The sequence below is a fragment of the Lycorma delicatula genome, chromosome 10 (assembly GCF_047948215.1).
Source record: "Lycorma delicatula isolate Av1 chromosome 10, ASM4794821v1, whole genome shotgun sequence".
NCBI classification, from domain to species: Eukaryota; Metazoa; Arthropoda; class Insecta; order Hemiptera; family Fulgoridae; genus Lycorma; species Lycorma delicatula.
Genome location: NC_134464.1, coordinates 97,731,122 through 97,755,460, shown reverse-complemented (window position 1 = coordinate 97,755,460; position 24,339 = coordinate 97,731,122). Strand labels below are relative to the sequence as shown.

General features: G+C 30.0%; 1 long non-coding RNA gene across 1 annotated transcript in view; it reads left to right on the top strand.

Annotated features, from left to right (window-relative positions):
* LOC142331582 (uncharacterized) overlaps positions 1–20,715 on the top strand; it is a 57,951-nt gene extending 37,236 nt beyond the window's left edge. Inside the window, exon 3 of the long non-coding RNA XR_012758049.1 lies at positions 20,574–20,715. This is a non-coding gene — a long non-coding RNA (uncharacterized LOC142331582). The remainder of the gene's footprint in view (positions 1–20,573) is intronic.
* Positions 20,716–24,339: the final 3,624 nt, after the last annotated feature.

Sequence of the window (24,339 nt, the reverse complement as noted above, 5' to 3'; positions counted from 1 at the left end):
CTGAACATAAGAGCTATGCATCTCCACATTATCCTCAAAATGTCGCGAAGCATCTCAGCTATTATAATTCAAAATGCTTCCTCCAAACTGTTCGGCCATCCTTAAATTGTTCCGTATCGACACATTGAAATATATAGGGCTTGATTTTTCACCACAATGAGTGTTTGATGTGATAGCGTTGAATCTTTATGATGGCTATTGCACTGAATAAAGATAATAATTAAAAGGTTTACATGGTGTTCTGTTTTTATGCAATTAAATTTCTAGGTACCCTAGCAGCATATGAAATTTCACCTCCATACAATTAACCATTCCTGAAAAATAAATTTATGTTAAAAATACAAAATGGTGGATAGCTGGTAAACTAAGCATTTGCGATTTATGTTGACTTAGAAGTTTTCTTTATTTTAATTTGGGGGATCATTTCCTGAATTCTTGAAACGATTTTTATAAACAATTGTATATAGAGGTGTACCACAAAGTCCTTCCGGGACTTTCATAACCTATTGTACTTGTGAAAATAATGGGTTCATGTAAACATAGTCCTAAAATGCTCCATTTATGAGTTACGGCTAGTGAAAGATTTCACTCGGATTTCAACTACCACAGTGAAATGAGATTGTACTGAAATTTTTAGTACAAAGTCCTTAATTAATAATTAAGAGACAATTAATGATTTCTTATGGTTTTTGACCTGAAAAATTGAATTAAATAGGTTCCAGAACTGTCTCTGCACTATTTTTTGAGAAATCTGTGGTGAAAACCAATAAATTAGGTAAAAATACCCTGTTTTTTTTATGTTTTAACATACAATAACTTTGTTAAATGGATAATAAATACAAAACTTATATAGAATTTAATTCTGGACAAAATTGTGCAAGATAGGTTGAATAAAACAAAGAAATGTTAGAAAAATTCAAATTTTATTTAGAAACGGTACACTAGACCAAAGTACATTGTATGTACCAGTTTATAATAAAAGTTAAAAAATGAGCCCGCTATTTTCAACACATTTCTTGTCACGCTTCTGTTGCTCTTTTTAGTTCTTCAGGGTTGTCCTTAAGTTGCTCAGCCACATCCACAATGCAGGCAATTAATTAATTTCCCATGACAATGTATTTTATTTGTTTTGTTTACAATATTTTCCATTCATTCCACATGCAAAAATCTAAAGGTTTTAGATCAGATGATCATGGTGGATGATCATGAATGTGGACCTCCACAACCATTCATTTCTCAGGGAAATGATGATTTAAGTGAGTGGAAACAGTGCAAGAGAAGTGGGGAGACGCACCATTGTTCTGGAATCTTCAAGCAGCTGTGGCAATTCTTGAAGAAAGTGCAAGCAGACCTAAGCATTTAAGTGGCTAGGTAAAATGAACGGTCCAAACAGCTGATTGCGAAGAAGACCAAACCATACACTGATGCTAAATCAGTGTTGAAACCTTCTTTCTGCCATTTCATAAGAATTTACTTCTGCATGTGAAAGTTGTTGATGCCATTTCAAGTGAAATTTGTCTCGTTTGTAAAGAAAAAAACAATTGTAGAATTGACAATTTGTATTCCACCAGCTACAGAACTCCAAGCAAAGCAGACCAACTCCTGAGTGTTTTTTGATAAAGATAAAACTTGTTTTAAGTATCCTCCAGACATCATGTACTGATGCCTGGACTATATCAGTAATGATTTCCTCATAACAGTATTATGTTGGACAGATTGTTTGTAGTTGGTATGAATATGAGGTAGTGAACTGTTTCCCGAAGATTGCGAAAAATTTAATTAATTATTTTGGGATCTGGAATCATATGATTTGGAATTTAATGTATTTCATACATTACTGCAGCAGCTGTAGCATTACCATTATTACACACACCCAAAATTAATACCTTATCAGCATATTTCTCTGTTGTACATAAGTACGGCATTACTTCAATGGCAACCTGATTACTTAAAACTAAAATTCATAGTAAACCTTTGCTAATGACAGCTCAGTTCACAGTACCTGATATTCTTAATGTACCTAACAAAATGATTTTAACACAAATACAATATTGTATTGTGCATTGTTGATCAGCTGTTATTCTATTACCAATTTTGAAATAATTTTTCAAATAATTTATTGCATTTCTATCATTTATAAAAAAATTATCTGAGTAATTATGATTGCAGTTTTATTTCCAGTCTATTTAAATTTTTTAACAGCATAATTTGTTTTCACAAATTTTTCTCATTACCAAAAAGAATTTGGTTTTTGTTTATTACCCATTACCCAAATCAACTCGTTGACTGCAAAACTTACCCTGGAGCAGACATTGATAGCGACCATAATTTGGTGATAATGAAATGTAGATTGGGGTTTAAAAACCTGAAGAAAAGGTGTCAGATGAATCGGTGGAATTTAGAGAAGCTTGAGGAAGAGGAGGTAAAGAAGATTTTTGAGAAGGACATCGCAAGAGGTCTGAGTAAAAAAGATAAGGTAGAAAATGTAGAAGAAGAATGGGAGAATGTTAAAAAAGAAATTCTTAAATTCTCAATTTGGAGTAAAAAGGATTTAGAAGAAACAATGAACGGCATAGATGAAGTCCTACGCAAAAACTATCGCATGAAAATAAACAAGAACAAAACAAAAGTAATGAAATGTAGTAGAAATAACAAAGATGGACCACTGAATGTGAAAATAGGAGGAGAAAAGATTATGGAGGTAGAAGAATTTTGTTATTTGGGAAGTAAAATTACTAAAGATGGACGAAGCAGGAGCGATATAAAATGCCGAATAGCACAAGCTAAACGAGCCTTCAGTAAGAAATATAATTTGTTTACATCAAAAATTAATTTAAATGTCAGGAAAAGATTTTTGAAAGTGTATGTTTGGAGTGTCGCTTTATATGGAAGTGAAACTTGGACAATCAGAGTATCTGAGAAGAAAAGATTAGAAGCTTTTGAAATGTAGTGCTATAGGAGAATGTTAAAAATCAGATGGGTGGATAAAGTGACAAATGAAGAGGTATTGCGGCAAATAGATGAAGAAAGTAGCATTTGGAAAAATATAATTAAAAGAAGAGACAGACTTAAAAGGCCACATACTAAGGCATCCTGGAATAGTCGCTTTAATATTGGAAGGACAGGTAGAAGGGAAAAATTGTGTAGGCAGGCCACGTTTGGAGTATGTAAAACAAATTGTTGGGGATGTAGGATGTAGAGGGTATACTGAAATGAAACGACTAGCACTAGATAGGGAATCTTGGAGAGCTGCATCAAACCAGTCAAATGACTGAAGACAAAAAAAAAAAAACCCATTTACAAAGTTATTGTATGTCAAATATAAAAAATTGGAGTTTTTACCCCAGTTTATTAGTTTTCACCCCAGATTTCTCAAAATCTACTGCAGACACAGTTCTGGGGCTTATTTTATTCGATTTTTCAGGTCAAAAACTATAAAAAGTGACTAATTCTGCCCCTCAATTAACATTCTAAAAATTTTAGTATGACTTACATTTTTTTCCTAGGCAAAAAACACTTTCGTGTTATCACCCAGACATAATAAAAATACATCTAAAAAGAAAAAGCCTGTAATGTACGCTAATGCAAAATAAAATCACAAAGATATATCACATTATACATCTCAATTAAAATAATAAAATTACCATCTACTTTACAAAAAATGACATAAATGGCTGAAACACACCACAGTAATTTCAAATATTTGAATATAAATGAATGGCCCTAAGAAATCAAAAAGTATAACATAATTTAATTATCCCCTAGGATAGTTTGCATGTTACTCCCTAGTTTAAACTTGTAACGTAATGTCGCATAACACATACACTCCACAAGGTTGTGGTGCACTGTTAGCTGCAGCGAGTACAAAGGGGTGCATCTGTTTGTGTCATCAGTTACCCATGATCGACCTAGTGTGCCCTGTTCGCAAATGACAAGTAACTTCTTCTTGACTGTTTTTTCTGCATGAGGAGCTCCAAGGTGATAAAATGTTCTTAATTCAATCAAGTTTATTGTTAATAGTAGCATCCCATTCACTCTGTCATTCATCATGAACCACCCTCTTCAGAGTACAGACAAGATCGTTAGAAACAATGCAATTGGTCAAAGGAGACCGGAAACAAGCCTCTTTTGCCACATTGCCAGGGCACTCATTGCCTGAAATTCCAATATGACTCGGAATCCAGCAGAAGCTCACATTTGTATTACATCTATTCATTTGTGAAATAAGACAATGAATCTCATAGATTACAGGGTGTCTGGAGTACACATCACTAATCACCTGTAACGCATTCATAGAATCTGAGCAAACAAGTACATATCGAAGTGTTGGCCTAATTATATTTAAGACCTTAATAGCAAACAACTCTGCAATAAAAATGCTGGGGAGGCCAAGCATGTATTTTCTGTTGGCAACCACAAACGCACTTCATTTAACCAGGGTAGCTAAAATCTTTCACTAGCTGTAACTCACAAACAAAACATATTAGGATATATGTTTATGTCAACTCTTTCCATTATTTTCATAAGAAGTATAGATTATGAAAATATAGGGAGAACTTCACGATTCACCTTTTTTAGCCTCCAAGATAACTATTAGGTATTGCTAGTGGATGAAATGAAATGACAATTTTGTAAATGCCATGTCTGACCGGAATTTGAACCCAGGACCTCCAGATGAAAGGCAGAGACACTCTCATGGAAGTCAGCATATATATATATTATTTTTCTAAAATCAATCCTTTCAAGACCCACATCACCTCTGCACTAATAATCTAAATATATAATATAAATCAACTCAATCCACCCGAGTTCAGAAATAAGAAAACTTACCTTATTTTCTTTATAATTTTACGATAGTACTTTCATAGGATCTTGCAACATCAGTCGTATATAAAATGTGTTTACCATTACATATTAAACACAAAAGATTAAAATTACATATACATTTGCAAAGACATATGAAGTCATTAAGTAAAATAAAATAAAATAAAAACATATAATAACCTGTACGTGGCTAGCCAAATATGAATACTGTGCTATTTGAATACATGAAAATTTCATGTATTATCTATGAAAGTGCTGCTATCTACTACAGCTTTTATGAATATATCTCTTTTAATAATCTGTACGTAGGTTGATCAAGTTGAATCTTTGCTTATATTTATATAAACAAAATGTTTTTCCAAAATATCTAAATTTTTATTTATATTTCCTTTTTTAATTTCAAATATTCTTAAATCGGTATTAACATCAGAAGAAATAGTGTTTATTATTTATAAGGTGATCTGCCATATTAGGAAAGCCCAATTTTTTATTTTTATAATACCTAAAATGTTCATAAAATCTGGTTTTAAACACTATTGGTTTTACCAATATAAATATCCTCACAATCACTACCATTTTGTCTTATAAACCCCACATAAATTGTATAAATCAGTATTATTATTGTTTTTTTAAATACACAATAATAATATTGTTAGCTTGTTGTTGTTAGTTTTTTATGCAGGTTTAAATTTATCCTTGTCATAAACTTTGATTATATTTTCAACAATACTATTGGTGTATGAATATTTTAAGTAAACATTATCAACCTTCTGTGTTATGTATCGGTTTCAAAATTATAGTATTATCAAGTTTTTATATTTGTTTTTTATATATATTATCGATTAACAAAGCACTGGATCCACTTTGAATTGCAGTTTGTTTTATAGTATTTATTTCTTTGTTTAATTTCTCTTTATTATTTTGCGTATAATAGGAAGCTCTATTAATCATATTTGTATATATGTAAATTTTATGAGAACAAGGATAATTTGATTTTGTATAAATTGAGGTTTTATTGGCTATAGGATTCCTGTATTTTGAAACTTCAGTTGGATTATATTTGTTAATTTCAATACAAACATCTAGAAAAATGATTGTTTTGTTTATACCTTCAAGTAAATTTTTAATTATAATAATATGAATTAAGTTTATTCAAAATTATGAGGTGTTCATTATTTATAACCGGATCTAAATGACAAAAACATCAACATAACAAGTCCATAATAAAACCTTATGAGTGTGAATAATGCCATAGGCAACTTTAATCTCAAAATATTGTAAGTACATCTCTGACATAATAGCAAATAAAGGAAATCTCATAGATAAGGTATTTTCCTGTTTATTAAAATTTGTTATTAAATTCAAAGTAATTTTGTTGACATATGTTCCTCATAATAGTGATGCTGTTATCAATAAATTCAGGGTCTTCAGGATTATTTATTAATTTAATTTTTTTTATATGAATTGTTTTATCAAAAAGTACACTAGGATAAATGTTACTTATATATCATAACTCGCCACCCTAGTGTTCCTGCCAATTGTTAAGTTTTTTAATTTATTTACAAATTTGTACCCATTTTTTATGTTGTAACTGTAATGTAAATTCAATTTTATCCTAAGTATTTTATCTATAATTTTGGAATAATATAAGATGGAGCAGATGTAAAATCAATCAAAGGTCGCTTCTTGATCTTATATCTGCTCTATCTTATATTATTTCCAAAATTATAAATAAAATCCTTTCGGATCACCTTATAAATAATAAACACTCTATTTCTGATGTTAATACTGATTTAGAAATTTAGATGCAGGATCCTGTAAAAGTACTATCATAAAATTATTAAGAAAAGAAAAATAATAAATAAAAAATTAGGTAAGAGTTTTCTTATTTCTGTACTTGGGTGGATTGAGTTAATTTATTTAATATATATATATATATGGTAGTCCAGAAAGTAACTTACGTTTGTGCCTAGTGTTTCATGCCATCTTGGCATCAAAACATTTCTACACTCAGTACGCATCAAGCTGTCGTAGTGTGTGGACTGTGATTTTTCTACTTTGTTCAGTAGTATAAAATGTTCATATACTGCGTGAACATACCATCTGATTTGGAAAGTCGAAAATTACAGCGTTCAAGTCCTAGTAAAAAGCCAGTTATTTTTACACGGATTTGAATACTGGATCGTGGATACCGGTGTTCTTTGGTGGTTGGGTTTCAATTAACCAGACATCTCAGGAACGGTCGAACTGAGAATGTAAAAGACTACAATTCATTTACACTCATACATATCATCCTCATTCATCCTCTGAAGAATTATCTAAACGGTAGTTACCGAGGCTAAACAGGAAAAAAAAAGAAGAGATATGGTTAGTTGCAATTCTTTCCTTTGGGCTCTTTGAAGGATGAAGTTTATGAATCAAATGCCCAAACTATCAATGAACTGAAGGTGAAAATTCAGAAAGAAACTGACAGCATTGTCAACATCATTTTGCATCAGGTGATTATCAATTTGGTCACTAAATCACATAAGTGCATTGCTGCATAGGATGTTCACTTCAAACATCTTTTTTTAATATATTGTAAATATGTAAAATATTTCTAATGTAAATACAGAATTTAATTAAATTTACATATTCATTTCATTCATAAAATGTTACATGTCTCATTTGTGTTTATTCTCTAGTGTTAAGTATAGTATTAAGTTGCTCACTCTGTATGTGCATAACCACATAACCGTGCCAGGACACTGGTGTTATCATTTCTAATCCGCTGGATCTGTCATGAAGATCTAACAAATAGTCGCATGATAAATTCTGCATGATGTAGCAATTGTTCAGACAAGCTAAGCTTTTTGTAATGTATTGCACACTTAATTGAAGCAACAGTGCTCTTTAAATAAACAAATGACCAAGATTTTCAATAGTTTAATTGAAAATTCTTTCCTGAAGAGCCATTTTACCAGCAATTTGTTAATTAAAATCGTGAAACTATGTAATGTATAAAACTTTTATAATGTTGATAAAATATACAATTCAGTGAAAAAAAATCCTGTCTTCAGCAAGAGTTGGTGGCACCTTTTTTTAATGGCTGTAATATTGAACCGACCATCAGAAAAGATTTTTTTTTTATCCTTTGACAAAAGGTAAAAAGTTATGAAATATACCTAAACATTAGATTTTTTTAATAAAATCTGTAGATGAAATTATGGAACTTTGAAATAACACTAGTGGGAAAACAATTTACCATAATTTCTATTGGTTATCATCAAATAAATTGTAATGAATAAGAATAATGTAGAGAATATCATGTTTTTTAGTGTTGTAAAATTCAGTTTTTTTCTATTGAGTAGATTATATGATATAACTATGTAATAGAAAAACTTTTTATCTTTTGTTATAAATATTATAACATTTATCAGATTTTAATAACTTTGTTGAAGTCATTTGTATGTTTTCTGGGCATATTTACTGGGAAAATAACTGTATTTGTATTTTTTACAAATGTACATTGTATAGTATAACTAATTTACTTTTCAATATTTTCTATTTATTCTGAGGGTAAATTTACTTCAGAGAATTAACTGTTACCACACCCATAGCACCAGTGATCAAAGAATACTTTGTGTATATAAGTGAAGTGTGGCTGCCAGTGTGGTAGTGGTAGCTATGTTTCTCTTACTTTTTCCACAAGTTTATTTGCAACTCCATTTTCCAACTGTTTGTGTTTAATATTCCTATAGTTCATGTATTTTTATGTTGAAGTATGTTGGGAGTATTGATGTTGATTAGTACTTACTAAATGATTAACTAAATATCACAATCCATTTGAAATTGAAATTAATCTAAAATTGTTTTAATTATATTTAAATGTACACATTTTTTATACTACATGACCTTGAACATGCTTTGCATGTATTTTAATTTCAAAGATGAAATTATAGGTGAAAAAATACCACACTCATGTCTATAATTGAACTCAAGATTAAATGATTTAGGAGCTAGCATGCTAACCACTACATCATTTTAACAATTCATTAACAAAGACTGATTAGTCATCAGTCTCGCTGACCATGAATAGAGCAGCATAATTTCAGTTTCAAGTAATATATACTTGAAACTAAATATATACTTTTGAAAGTATATGTTTGGAGTGTCGCTTTATATGGAAGTGAAACTTGGACAATCGGAGTATCTGAGAAGAAAAGATTAGAAGGTTTTGAAATGCGGTGCTATAGGAGAATGTTAAAAATCAGACGGGTGGATAAAGTGACAAATGAAGAGGTATTGCGGCAAATAGATGAAGAAAGAAGCATTTGGAAAAATATAGTTAAAAGAAGAGACAGACTTATAGGCCACATACTAAGGCATCCTGGAATAGTCGCTTTAATATTGGAAGGACAGGTAGAAGGAAAAAATTGTGTAGGCAGGCCACGTTTGGAATATGTAAAACAAATTGTTAGGGATATAGGATGTAGAGGGTATACTGAAATGAAACGACTAGCACTAGATAGGGAATCTTGGAGAGCTGCATCAAACCAGTCAAATGACTGAAGACAAAAAAAAAAAAGTAATATATTTGCTTCACTTTTGCAATTGTATTGTTTTTATGACAATGTAAACCAAGATTTACTTGTTTTCAGAACCCAAAAAAATGTTTATCTTTTGCAGTTATTAGTTAGATTGGATGGTATAGACAGAATAATCAATGAGGTTGTTGAAATAAAATTCATTTTGCCATCACATTGGGAGAAAATTGCTGGTGTAAGTTAATAAATTATAACTTATTAAGATTTACAACACTAGTGCTGTTATTTAGTACATAAGTGATTAGTTAGAATTTGAGACTCTTCCCAACTTTTTAACTTACTTTTGTATTTCTTTAATTTGTTAATTAAGGGACTGTTATTATTCGTCTTGTTTATTTATTTTTAAATAATTTTTAAGTCACGCTAACTGCTTTGATTACTAGTCTCTACTAATAATGTATAATTCACTTATATTTTCTGTTTAGCCTCTGGTAATTACCGTTCAGATAATACTTCAGAGGATGATATGTATGAGTGTAAATGAAGTGTAGCCTTGTGTAGTCTTGTTTCAGTTCGACCATTCCTGAGATGTGTGTTAATTGAAACACAACCACAAAAGAACACCAATATCCACGATCTAGTATTCAAATCTGTGTAAAAATAACTGACCTTACTAGGACTTGAACGCTGGAACACTCGACTTCTAAATCAAATGATTTGGGAAGACATGTTCACCACTAGACCACCCCGGTGGATTTATTCACTTATGCACTTATACTATTATGTATTTTCATTACTTTTTTAATAAGAATATACTAATTTATTATTTTGCCACTTTTCTAAAATATGATTACCTTTCATTAATTTATTTAGAAAAGGAGGTCACATATACATGAGCAAATTTTAAAATAAGTAACAATTGGTGTCACTGCTGACTGAAATTTAGGCAGTGATATTTTTTTTTGATTTAAATTATAATACCAGTTGAAAGTAAACAGGTTGGTGTGAACAGTCTAATATGTTTTGGAACAGCAGAATGAATGTGCATTTCTTATTTTCAACAAACACTGATGAGTAAGGGCTATAAAAAAAATTAAGATTTTTACATTTTAGATGCAACGGGTAACTTACGAGATGCGTTTAAGAAACCCACTGGTTGGTCTAGTGGTAAACTTGTCATTGCATAACAGCTGATTTTGAGTTGAAAATTTTAAGGTTCAAATCCTAGTAGAGGCAGTTTTTTATGGATACTGGTATTCTTTGGTGGTTGGGTTTCAATTAACCACACATCTCAGGAATGGTCAACCTGAGACTGTACAATTATACTTCATTTACATTCATACACGCCATCCTCATTCATCCTCTGAATACTTTACGATGGTTCTAGAGGCTAAACATAAAAAACTTCTATCTCTTGAAAAATTTTCCATAGCAAGTGATTTATGAGTGATCAAGCAATGGTTGATAGAAAAAGTACCTGATGAAGGTAATTTGAAGTTTTTGGATCACAAAGTATATGTCTTTAATGTTTGTAGACAAATGTATTTAGTTTTAGTTTATATATATTTACCTAATATATAGGTGCAAAAGTTTATGGCAGTTCTAATCGTTTGCAACAGTATAGTGCGAGAACCAACAGACTGATTGCTTTAAAATTTGTAGAGCACATTCATGTTTTCATACTACATTAAAGCCATACATACATTGAGGCCCCAGCTTCTTTGGGGTTGAGAATAATGAACAAAGTTGGCCAACTAGAAGGGAAGGGCAAACAAAGTGAATCCTAACCGACTAGTGTATACAGGTATCTCATAAATTTCCATGTATAACAAAATATTTTTTTATGAAAACCAGTTTTTTATTTATTTATTATTATTTATTTTTATGTATTCTATGTATGGACATCTGTGTGTGCATGCACGCGCACACTCACGTGTGTATTTACCACACTGTGCTAATAAAATTTAATATTAAATAAAATATAAATCACCAAAATACAATAAATAAAGTTAAACTTACTATATTAATTCCAAGAATCAATTTTCATAGGATCCTACATCTTCAGTTCTTGAATTCTATAATTAAAACATTTATTTATGATTTGTGGAAACTGTTTTTTGAAAATTTTGAAATTTATTATGGATGAATATGCAAATTCTGTTATTCAGTATTTAGATAGCTCACATATTTTTTTGTGGGGGGGGTTAAATACTAATAACCCCTGAACCACAAATCTAGAATAATTTACTTTTCAAAGATACTGGTGTTAATTTTGCTAGGTACATTGATTTTATTCAGGGAGGAAATTTTTTAACGCTCTAACTTTTTGTAAACTCAGCTTAAACTAATTATTACTTTTCATGATCTCTTACATTAATGCCCAGTTAAACAAATTCTAGTTTTATTTAATTTAAAGTGGTGTAATATATTTTCACTACAGATACTAAATCAGTTTATTGTTGAACCCTCAGATATGAAAATAGTCCTTCCATATGCTCGCAAAGTAAAAGATTCTCAATTTTCTTTTGTAGTTGATGTTCCTTTAGTGGTCCATTAGTAAGTTTCTTTCAGATAACTTAAATTAGAATCTGTAAATAGATAGACAAAATAAATATTTAGTCTGTTTATATGATTTGAAAGATTTTATTTATCATCAAGGTATTATCTGCTCTTAACTGTGAATGAATAAGTTGTCATTTGCCATTGCTATTAATGAACATAGTAATTTTCATGTTATCCTGACCATTGATGCAAACAGTCATCTCAGTTCTTGTACATTTACAACATTGATGTTCTATATATAATGTTTGTGAACCGTAATTTGAATTTCATTATTTGGTGACGTATTACATTTCTATGTTTATGATATACAGTCTGTGTTTTTTCCTTTTTCAAAGTTTTTCTTAATACTAATTAATATAGAGGAATAAAAACACATATTTAGAATTTTTTTTCTAATGAAAGTGATAAAAAATATATATTTTGAAATAATTTACTTATTATATTCAGTTCTCAATTTGAAATAACATGAAAAAAATAAACTTGCTCACAAATAATTTCTAAAACATGAAAGTTATGATTTAAACATAATTTACTATTTGTGGAAATTGAATAGGATCAAAATTATTTGTAAAATTTGTTTTATTAGGTGGTTCATTTATTAATATTAATAATCAATAACATGAAGTGAATGCTGTGTTTAGATTATTTTTAAATGTACTCGTCTATTTTTATTTTAATAATCTGTTTAAAAATTTGTTTTATTCTAATTGCTTACGTATTTCAGAAAATTGATAAAAAATATATATGTGTTGCAGATTTTTGAAGAATCACAAATGGTATTTTCTAAAATTTCAGCATAATAATTTTATGATGTTATTTGAAGCCAGAATAATTTTTCTTATTTCATACAAGAGTACTTTGCATAAATATGAAATATTTTAAACACATTGGTCAGTAATTATTTGTTATGCTTGAGTTTTACATAAATAATTTTAATAAAACAGTAAAAATTAATGTTTGTTTTAAGAAAATATAACTATTTTTTAAACTAAAGTAAAGCCATTTTCATTACTGTCAGTTTGCATAAAGAATAGGTTAAGTTTATAATGTGCTTGAAAGAAATAAAATTTTAACACTGCATATCATTTAGAATGTTCAGTGTAAGTTACTGTTGAATCTTTTTGGTGTATATCATTAATGTTAGTGATAAATCACAGGGTTTTTTTTTAATTTACGGTAAGGGTTTTGGACTTTATATGATGAGTTGAAATTTCTTTCATGAGCTTAAAATGCTATTTTAGTAACGATGTATATAAAAATAGTTACTTCTACTTATACAATAGCTCTGATGCTATTTAAAGATAGCCTTACTTTTATTAATAATATTGGAAATGTGATTCTGTATCATTTGATGACATTTAGTTTTATTTATTTGAATATAAATTAAAACATTTATATGGATGGTATAAATCATGGTATTCTTAGTGACATATCTTGATCTGTACTAAAGAAAAAGTATTGTTTAAAGAAGTGGTCAAAGTACACTTTAAGTACTGCTATACACAACAGATTTTTCTGCACTAAAAGGGCTGTTAAGAATTTTTCAGGAACTTGTTCTAATTTGATTAAATATATACCACAAAGCTTGTGTTAGTTTTTCTTATTTGTACACTGAAGTTTTTAAATTAATTAGCTCAAATTAGTGTTTACTGAAGGATTTTTTGTTGGACCAACGTGAACAAATTCTTAACTGAAGAGAAAGTTTTTCTTTTTGATTTCAGTTTAAAGTGGAGTAAATAAAATACTATATTAATCTTAGAAAAAGTCAGTTGGCAATGAATAAATGAAATACGTAAGTTAATAGTGGAAATTAAATATGTATTCAATAACTCTGATCAGTAAACTGTGAATTATAATGTTAAAATTAAAATAATTTGACAGTTGAAATGAAATAGAAACAGTGAAGCCACTAAAGTAGCACCATCTATACTGTACAGTTTTTGTATATAAGTAGTATAAATTATGCTATATAATTATGAATACATAATGTATTCAAGTACTGTATGAGTAATAATTAAGATTAATTGTATATTACACCATATTACACTTCTGTAGTGTTAAGTTATATTTAAATTTTATTAAAATAAACTAAATAGCACAGAATATTGAGATGAGATATATATTACCTAATTTTTCCATGAAAGTACTTTGGCAGGATCCCAAATTCTCAGTCATGATTTGAATAATTCCAATAATGGAATTATCTCAATATTCTGTACTAGGTGGTTTATTTCAATAGTTTAAATATGATTATCTATGTTATATAATGATTAGTGTTATGTATGAATAGTAATTTATTCATATCATGAAATGAAGTTTGGTAAAAAAATAAGCAGAATTTTAGTTTTTCTCAAAAAATCATCAATATTGTTTTTGTCATCTTCAATGTACTCTCCTTCAAATATTGTCCAGTGCTTTTTCCAATCTTTGAACCAACCCTCGAATACAATTCTGCATGGCATTTAGCTCTTTCAGCGATTCTGTCTTTATCTCTTCAATGTTTGCAAAACGTCATCCTTCCATGGTTCTTTCAGATTTGGGAATAGGAAGAAGTAACAGAGGACCATGTCTGGTGAATACGGAGGCTGAAGCATCATAACGGTCTTGTTTTTGGTCAAAACTTAACAAACAATCAGTGAAATATGAGAAGGTACATAATTGTGGTGCAATTGCCATGAATTATTTCGCTAAAATCGAAGCGTTTTCTTTGGATTGTTCTGTGTAAACAGAGTAGAACTTACAGGTAGTACTCCTTATTGACTGTTCAACCTGCTGGCAAGAACTCATGATACACTAAGCCACTGAAATTAAACAACACAGTGATCAGAACTTCACTTTGATCGAACTTGATAAGCTTTTTTCAGTCTTGGCTTTTCAGGAAGCTTTCATTGGGATGATTGGGCCTTAGTTTTGAGATCATACCCATACACCCAAATTTCATCTCCAGTTATGACCTGTTTGAGCAGTTTTGGAATGTTGTTCACTTCATTCAGCAGCTTCTGAATACTGTTCATTTGGCACTGCTTTTGGTCGAAATTCAACAATTTTGGAACAAATTTTGCTGCCACATGTTTCAAGCCCAAAACATCTGAAAAAATTGCTTGAACAAATGAGAAAAAAAAAAATGGCACAAATTAGCCAAGTGATGTGACGATATCAGCAGTCTCTCTGATAGTGATTCAGTGATTATCCATAATCATTTTCTTCACTTTTTTGACATGTCATCGATTGTTATTGTGCTGGGATGTCCAGGGTACTCTTCATTCTCAACGTCTTCACAGCCCTCTTGGAAACGTTTGTTTTTTTTCATACAAGAATCACCAATAGTAACATTCAACACTTCTAATGTAGTGCTGCACTTTATTGCATTCTGAATCCAAATTCTTTGTCCCATTTTTTCACATTAAAAACTCGCCAACAATACCAAAAGACATGTAACATTTCTGATGACCAACAATAAACTAAGCATCCATTATTGCTACCAATATAAATATATGTTAGGGACAAGTGTAAAAACACAAAAAAACAATTGTGACAATTACACTTGTACTGCCTGGGAAATTAAAAAAATTCGCATATTTTTTTATCAAACCTTGTACATAATTTTGTATTAAAAAAACAAAATTATTTTTGAAGTTATGTATTGATACAAAACAGTGTTTACCATAATAAGAATGCGCAATATGGTTTTTAATGAAAAAAGAAGTCCTTTTTATCATAAAATTTAACCTGTCTGTGAGACAAGTGTACATTGTTTACCAACTTTTCTGTAATGTTTCGTATATTTTTTTTTACCAGATTTGTACACTGTTAACATTTACTTTTGTCATAGGGGTTCAGTGTACGACAGTCTCAAAAATATTGCAGTAAGCTGGGAAAATTAGTGCTGTGAATTAGTCTAAACTAACATTTTTTAAATCTGCTATCATGGCAGTCCAGCTTCCAATTGGTTGCAGGAGTCAAACTTGGATTGAGTATAAGGAATATTACCAATTATGAAGTATTATCCTTCAATACTGAATTTATTATTTTTTCTTTCTGTATTTCAGGTAACCAACAACATAAAAGAAGTTTCAATTCAATTTTGAAAATGTTCCACGAAATTTCAATTTCCTGAGGATTATAGTTTGAACATTATTTGTAGATATTTTTTATTATTATTATTAGTAAAATAAGGTTTACTTCTGTATTTAATTATATAATTTGTATAGTTTAAATTAATGGCATTTTAAAGAAATATTTTTATTTTAAACTAATTTTTTAATTAATCAGAGCAAATAGAATTACTAGACTGACATTTTACTTCATTTTTACAATTTTCATTTTTTTATTCTTAAAATAAGACTTCTATTGTATATTTTATAATTTAAAATATTTATTTGTAATGTCTAAATATTAATAAATGTACTCATTAAATATGTTTGGTTTTAACTTTTGGGGATCTTGGGTCAAGCAGTTTTTAATGATCTTTTGTGCCGCTTTGAGTGGCAAAAGGTAGCAAATGCAATACAATAGGAATTATTATAGTAGATTCACAAATGTGATAGTATTTATAGATTAAATTTTGTACTGTTTTTCCTGTATCATTGATAATGATTTTTAATATTATGGAAAGATTATTTTTAATATTATTATCAGCCTGAAGAATACTGAAATCACAATAGCAGTGAGCATGAACATCTGTGCTCTTTTGATATGTTTACATACTTGGGCTTCAGTTTGTTCTATATGAGCTATTAAATTATAATTTATTAATTTTTTATATAATTAATATTTTTTACTCATACCTCTTGCGATGTCCTCCTCAAAAATCTTCTTTATCTCCTCTTCCTCAAGCTTCTCTAAATTCCACCGATTCATCTGCTGACACCTTTTCTTCATGATATAATCTATCTGATACCTTGCAGTATCGCCTGGCTTTTTCCAAGTGTATATTCTTCTATTATGATTTTTAAATTGGGTGTTGGCAATTACTAAATTATACTTCGTGCAAAACTCTGTAAGTCGGTCCCCTCTTTCATTCCTTTTGCCCAGCCCGTATTCACCCACTATATTTCCTTCCTTGCCTTTTCCAATGCTTGCATTCCAATCTCCAACTATTATTATCATCTACATTTAACCTATCCATTTTCCTCTTTAAATTTTCTAACCTACCAATCTGTTTTAAGACTTCTAACATTCCATGTTTTGACTCATAGAATGTTTTATTTTAATTTTCTGGTGACCCCTTCCTTAGTATCCTCCACTCGGTGATCCAAGTGGGAGACTAGTTTATCTCTGAAATATTTTACCAAGGAAGGTGCCTCCAACTTTGTTACATGAAAATGGCGGGAGCTACATTTTCTTTGAAAAAAAAAGCTGTATTTTTCCATTACTTTTGATATGGCCATTTAAGTCCTCCTGACCTACACCCTTAACAACTACTGAAAGAGCTACTGCCCTCTCTCAGGAATCATTCATTCATTAGTCTGGCTCTCAACAGATACCTCTCCGATATGGTTCCACCTTCGGACCAGCTACTCTGTATCACTGAGCACTGAAGGGCCCTCACCAATGGCAAGGTCTCATTAGAGGGAGTTTTTAGATTAAAGTAATCTTCCGTCACACAAAAGTAAAAACTTTGATCACACGTGACCAGCAGTTATCAGTTTATAAAAAATAACACGATTGTTTAATATATCTAATACTATTTTATGTAACTAAAAAATATTTTACAGGAGGAAAAGTCTTAAAAAAATTTTTAATTTAGAATAGAAACAATCTATCAATGATTATTAATTAAAATTAAAAAAAAAGTTTAGCTCAAAGAAAAAATTAACCTTGAACCAAGCAAAATTTCATTTTCAATAGTAGATTTATTAACAATAAAATTATAAGGAACTGTGTTTTAAATGTAAATTTACTATTGCAAGATTAGAATATTTAATTATACATAATAGTAATAGAAATTAGAATATATATATATAATTTTTTATAATAAAATTCACTTTCCACTTTTTCCATATAACTGTCTTAATTTCATGACCCACAGATTAAATAACTATAGTGTAAGGTTGAGTTTTGGATGGTAAACTTTACATTTCTTTTTTGTGAAACAAACAGTACCTCAAGATGACAGTCAAAAGCCCCCACCCACCACCCGTGATCATTCAAAGCATACTGTAACAAAAACTGAACCCTATTAGAACTTTGTTAAGTTTTTATTTTTAAGATCTTATTTAACAGGAAGAATATATAAAAAAATTATTTACATTTATTACTTACAAAGTCTTGTAAGTAATGTTCAAATGTGTTAAAACATCCTGTTTTTTGCAATTGAAAACTACTACATAAAAAATTATAAATTCTAATATTAAAGGCTGACTAAATGATTGTTTTATTAATAAAAGGATATGGAAAGTCATTTGTTGGATGGATTGTAACTACCTTGTCTTAATTATAGATAAAATTCTTTTCAATTTGGTCAGGTTGATAAACCATTGCCAGTTGTGTGGAAATTGTTACTATTATCGATAATAATAGCATTTCTGTTCCCCATAGTTGATTGCAAAGGTTTTAAGCATTTTTTTTTTGTCTTCAGTCATTTGACTGGTTTGATGCAGCTCTCCAAGATTCCCTATCTAGTGCTAGTAGTTTCATTTCAGTATACCCTCTACATCCTACATCCCTAACAATTTGTTTTACATATTCCAAACGTGGCCTGCCTACACAATTATTCCCTTCTACCTGTCCTTCCAATATTAAAGCGACTATTCCAGGATGCCTTAGTATGTGGCCTATAAGTCTGTCTCTTCTTTTAACTATATTTTTCCAAATGCTTCTTTCTTCATCTATTTGCCGCAATACCTCCTCATTTGTCACTTTATCCACCCATCTGATTTTTAACATTCTCCTATAGCACCACATTTCAAAAATTTCTAACCTTTTATTCCGCCTATGTTTGTTGTCAACCATTAATTTAAGCAACACTGTTATTTTATATGGATACATATGCAAATTGGTTTTTAAAATTTGCTGCACAGATCGTCTAGAAATCCTACGTTGTGCTGCTGCTTTTCTTGTTGATTTGCCCAGGCTCCTCAGCAATGCTGCTCTGACAAATTCGACATTCTGTGGAGAATGAACATCGGCATGCTGTTTGCGCTTACTCTCAAATACTGAACCGACACTACTAAATTTTTCATAAAGTCTATATATTGTTTTAATTGAGGGTGACCACCGAGTTTGAAAATGTGCACAAAACTGTCCATGTATAAGCACCACACTTTTCATTTCATTAAAAAACAATAGTCTTTACGTGCTGTTCAACAGTCGGTCTTCCTTTGTCAGCCATCTTGGAACAATACAGAACACTGTACTCGGAAAAAGAAATTAATATTCATGAACTGCTGTCACTTCTGCCAACACAAAACACATTCATAATTAATTATTAACCTAAACAATTATTGCCAAAACAAATGTTGGATCATTTCATGCCCCACTCTGGAATTACCCATTGTAGGCTTTAATTACTGCTGAGTCTTCTTTCCTAAGTTTTACTGTATTAGATAAATACAGAAATAATTTTATAAATAAAAAATTATAAAAATTTCAGCTGAACAACAGCTGGATGGTACTGAATTTTTTAAACCTGATTTGTTCCTGTCGCTACAGCATTTAATAAGTAAAATTTCCTACCCTGGCAGCAATCCTATACTTTTATAGGATGATATTGGTTTGAAAATCATGAATTTCAATGTTCAGGGTCTGAGTAAGGCTGACAGAACTGATGTATCTAATGTCTTCTTTACTAACTCGGTTAAACTGTTTAGTATAATTTGAATTACAGATACTAGATTAAATAAGAAAGTTTATTTATACTGCACAAAGTAAAGGGCTGGTTGCTAACTATTCTTGCAAAGTAAGAAATAATGTTGAGAATTCAATATAGCTGGTGAAGGAATTAAAAACTTTTGATAAATTCAATATCGAGTTCATTTTATTGTTGCAGCATTATCAATAAAAATACAACAGTACAATAATAGCGCTGCATAGACCTTCAGTGTTGATGGTTGTGTAATCAATCAATTACAGATTAGAGACATGTGGACAAAACCTCAAGTGTTGAAGATGTAAATATTTTAACCCTCCCTTGTATGTATTTGTACCTGACAATTGCATTTTTTTTTTTTATTTTATGGAAAAACCCCATCCAAATTCAGTCCTATTTTAAAAATTCACAATTATAACAGAAAGTAAGTATTAAACATGAAACTTCTACGTTTCAGAAATTACCTTGTTACAGAATTATATACTTTTTATACAAGCTTCCTATTCGCATTAAAAATATTTATAATTTTAAAAACATTTTATTGTAATTTTTGAGAAATAGATATTACTATTCCAATGGGGAGTTAATAAGCAACTATAGCAGCAGCTTATGCTAAGTTTGTTTGGTTGAGTGGACCTGCAACTAATGTCAAATAGTATTAATACTAGTCAATAGTATAATCAAATTTTACTATATATTATTTATTTTGAAATGCTATATTAAATTGTTTTTCATATTAAATTAATCTTACTAAAATTATTGTCTACCTTCATGAATGTTAAGATATTAAGCAATAACCTAACACCATTTTTTAAACTATAAGAGTAACTGCATTTTTCTTTTTCTTTTAGGTAAGAATAACACAATTTATTTCACCACATCCAAGCTACGAGTCCATTACACCATTGCGTATCTGCTACCAGAGAAATGCAAATCCTCAGTTATGGAATAAATTAATAACACTCATTGCCGACAAAAAATCTCTTGCTGATTTTTTACACAGGTTTTATAATCTTCAAGATGATTTTTCAACTGAAGAGATGTTAACAATTTGTGGAATTCTGGAGGTAGGTTTAAGTAATGTGTACATTTTATGAAACAAAATTAAAATACAATAAAATCAACTTTACAAAATATAAAAAATTAGAATCGCTAAAATTATATTTCCCATTATTTTTAAATTTCAGCTATCTGAAGTCACTGAAAATAAAACATATTCAGAAGAAAACATATGGTCAAAAACATTTCCGCTTCATAAAAGTAAAAAAAATCTGATGTGGACGGCATATGATTTACTTGTACGCCTATTAAATTACATATACACATTTTCTTTAAATGAAAAGTATATAAAATTTTATTTCATTAAAAACTTCAGATATTTTTTTTAATTTTTATTGTTATTATTGAATTATTTATTATAAAATATGTTTTTTTACAATCAGAGATTAACAATTATTAATAAATCAATACATTTAAATTAAAAAAAAAAGTTAAAAAGAAGATGATGAAGTTGATTTGAACCGATATGCCTTCCCCCCTTGTAAGATTCAAATATTTCATTTATTAAAGTTTTATTTGGCTATAACTCTGGAACCAATCAAAAATAAGTAACACTTATGATAATCGTTGAAAAGCTCTCATAGAGCACTACTGCAGTTAAGAAAAGTCCAAAATACAAATTTTTTGGATTTTGGGCTTTCTTGAACACTTTTGGTCCAGTCAATTGCAATCAAAAGGGGAAGTGCATAATTAGATGTTACAACAGTTCTTAATTTTCAATATCCAATTTTAACATCCTATGACTAATCATTTTTGAGTTATGTGAGATACATACACATGTATGTATGTACAGAGATCATGCTGAAACTAGTCAAAATGGATTCAGGGATGGTCAAAATGGATACTTCTGTTGAAACCTGAAAACCAATACTTTGTACAAGGAAGTAAAAAGGAACACTACAGTCAGCACTAAGTCCAATCTAGAGACTGTTACAAAGTGTGAGCTAAGTGAGATGACATTACGCTAAAGCAATGTAGTGCTAGGAGGTGTTTGATAACAAATAAATAAAAACTATCTTTCAATAAGCAAAAGCGAAAGATATAATTTTCATTAATAGGAGATTGCCCTGTAATAAGATTTCAAGTGAACACAGCAGATTTAGATAAAATTTTATAATTCAAAATTATAAATTGCGTTTTAGTGAAATATACTAATTCATTAAGTTTCATTCATACATAATCCCATGCAGACACAATTTGAGATATTAGCTGAAATAACAATAGATATAAATTGGAATAATGGGCTTTTGCATCAGTTTTGTATTAAATGAATTATTAGCAATTTAAATAGATAATTAGGGATATGAATGAGAAACCTGGCTAAACCTGTCACAAGTAAGTTTTTTCCAGCCCTGGATAATTTCACAGGAAAATGTGTCGATACCTACTAAAGCCCAGTAAAGAACTTCCCTGCCAGTTGCTAGCACTATGTCAGAAATAGAACCGGGTTGACTGAGCCAACTACCAACTCTGGCGCTTGTCCTAGGAATAGGAAAGGGTTCACTAAGAAGGATAAGATAAGGAGAAGGAAGAAAACCCATAGAGGGACTATTTCTGATTGGATTAACCGATATAATTCACTGACTTACCCAAATTAATTCTTAGCAATATACAGACAAACTTTACTCCAATATGGAGGCAGCAGTGACTACAGAAATTATTTCACTTGTCTATCTATAAGAAGTTGAAACAATGAAAAACAAGAAGGAAATTCACAATTATATGAGACATGTTTTTAAAGTAAGTACCGTTTTGAAATTCCGTCGCTGCTATGCTGCGGTCGGCATTCCACATATGCGCACTGTATAGCTGCATCTGTTGGCAAGCCACAGATGCCATTATGGAAATATTCAACTGTGTTTACATTTGTTTGCGAGTATTTAAAATGCCTCCGATGATCGAGAATCCCGCCGACTGTGAAATACATGGTGAGATTCATTTTCTTAGTGTTAAAAATATGAAAGCGGCTGAAATTCATCATCAGATCAGTGAAATGTATGGACAGAACAATATGAGCGATGGCATGGTATGAAAATGGGTTAGAGCTTTTAAAGATGGCTGCCAGAATATTCATGATGAGGAACAGAATGGATGACCTGTCATTATGAAGATTTGGTGCAAAAAGTTGACGAAAAAGTGAGAGAGAACAGACAATATACGATTTCTTCGCTATCTGAAGAGTTTCCTCAAGTTTCAAGAAGTATTGTTGTCTATGAAATTGTGACAGAATGCTTAAATTATCGATGATGATGGTGTCAAAGCGACGTGTTGTAGTGGTTATTAAGTCAGGCGGCAGACTTCTACAATGACGGTGTTCAAAAGCTGGTTGCACGATATGACAAGTGCCTTAATATTGGTGGCAATTATGTAGAAAAGCAGATTAAAGTACATGCTTCATGTAAAAATTGTAAAATTGTTAAGAATAGTGTACTTGTTTTTTTTTTTTAATTTCAAAACAGTACTTAGTTTAAAAATATGTCTTGTATATTCCTTCTGCATTTACCACACATCTATCTCTTACAGAACATGACTCGATAAGAAATTCAAAACATTATTGCATGAAAAATTACATGCTATCAATTAAGTCTTATTGCTCACCCGCTAATGGAGTTACTGTTAATTTACACCTAAAACATTTCTCAAAGTTCACTCAACAGTGACAAAGAAATCATTTAGAGTGACTCAGAATTTCTTGAGTTTTAAAAAATTATCATTACAAACAAACATAATAATTAATTATATTAAGTATAACAATTATTAGTATGGTACTAGTTTGTAAATTTCTGAGTAATATGTAGTAAGTAAAAATCCATAATTTATTATTCAAAATAAATGTTAAAAAAGTATGGTTCATCCAAATGTTTCTTACACACATCACAGAAAACATCTCTACCTGTTCTCAACCGACTGAATTCTGGGATTAATCTAACCACTCACCAGTAAACAGTCTTTTTAGATGCCATTTAAAAGCAATTAATTACCTAAAAATAAACCAAAAAAAAAAAAGTTGTGGTGGTTTGAAATAAATTCCAATAACAGTTAACGTTTACATTTTTCAATGGAAACTTTTTGTTAAAAATTCTCCAGTGGAAAAATTAACTCCAATTTGGAATATTCTTCCTTTAATACAAAAAAGTAATTGGGAAATATAAATAAGAAAAGGACATATTAAAGGCTGCTTAAAGCACATGTAGTTTGCAATGCGGTGAGCAATGGGTCACCACTACTTAAAAAATACTAAAAAATAATATCTTATTTGGTAACAAAAATGCAAGTCTGAAGTTTTTTGCAAGTCTTCCTGATTTTTTCTAAATATTCTTGACTTTTCCTTAGGAAAAGATTCTTTGACTTCACGTTGTATTTAGAAAATTAATTTTCAATTATGACTTGAGGGAAATAGAAAAACAAGATGGTTGTGGAAATAAATGGACTGAAGAAAAGACAAAGAAAATTAGTCAAAGCATAAAAAAAATGCTGCCAACAAATTATATTTAACATTGTCCATAAACAAAAAAATAAAGTAAGATTACATAATGACATAAAAGAATAAGTAGTATA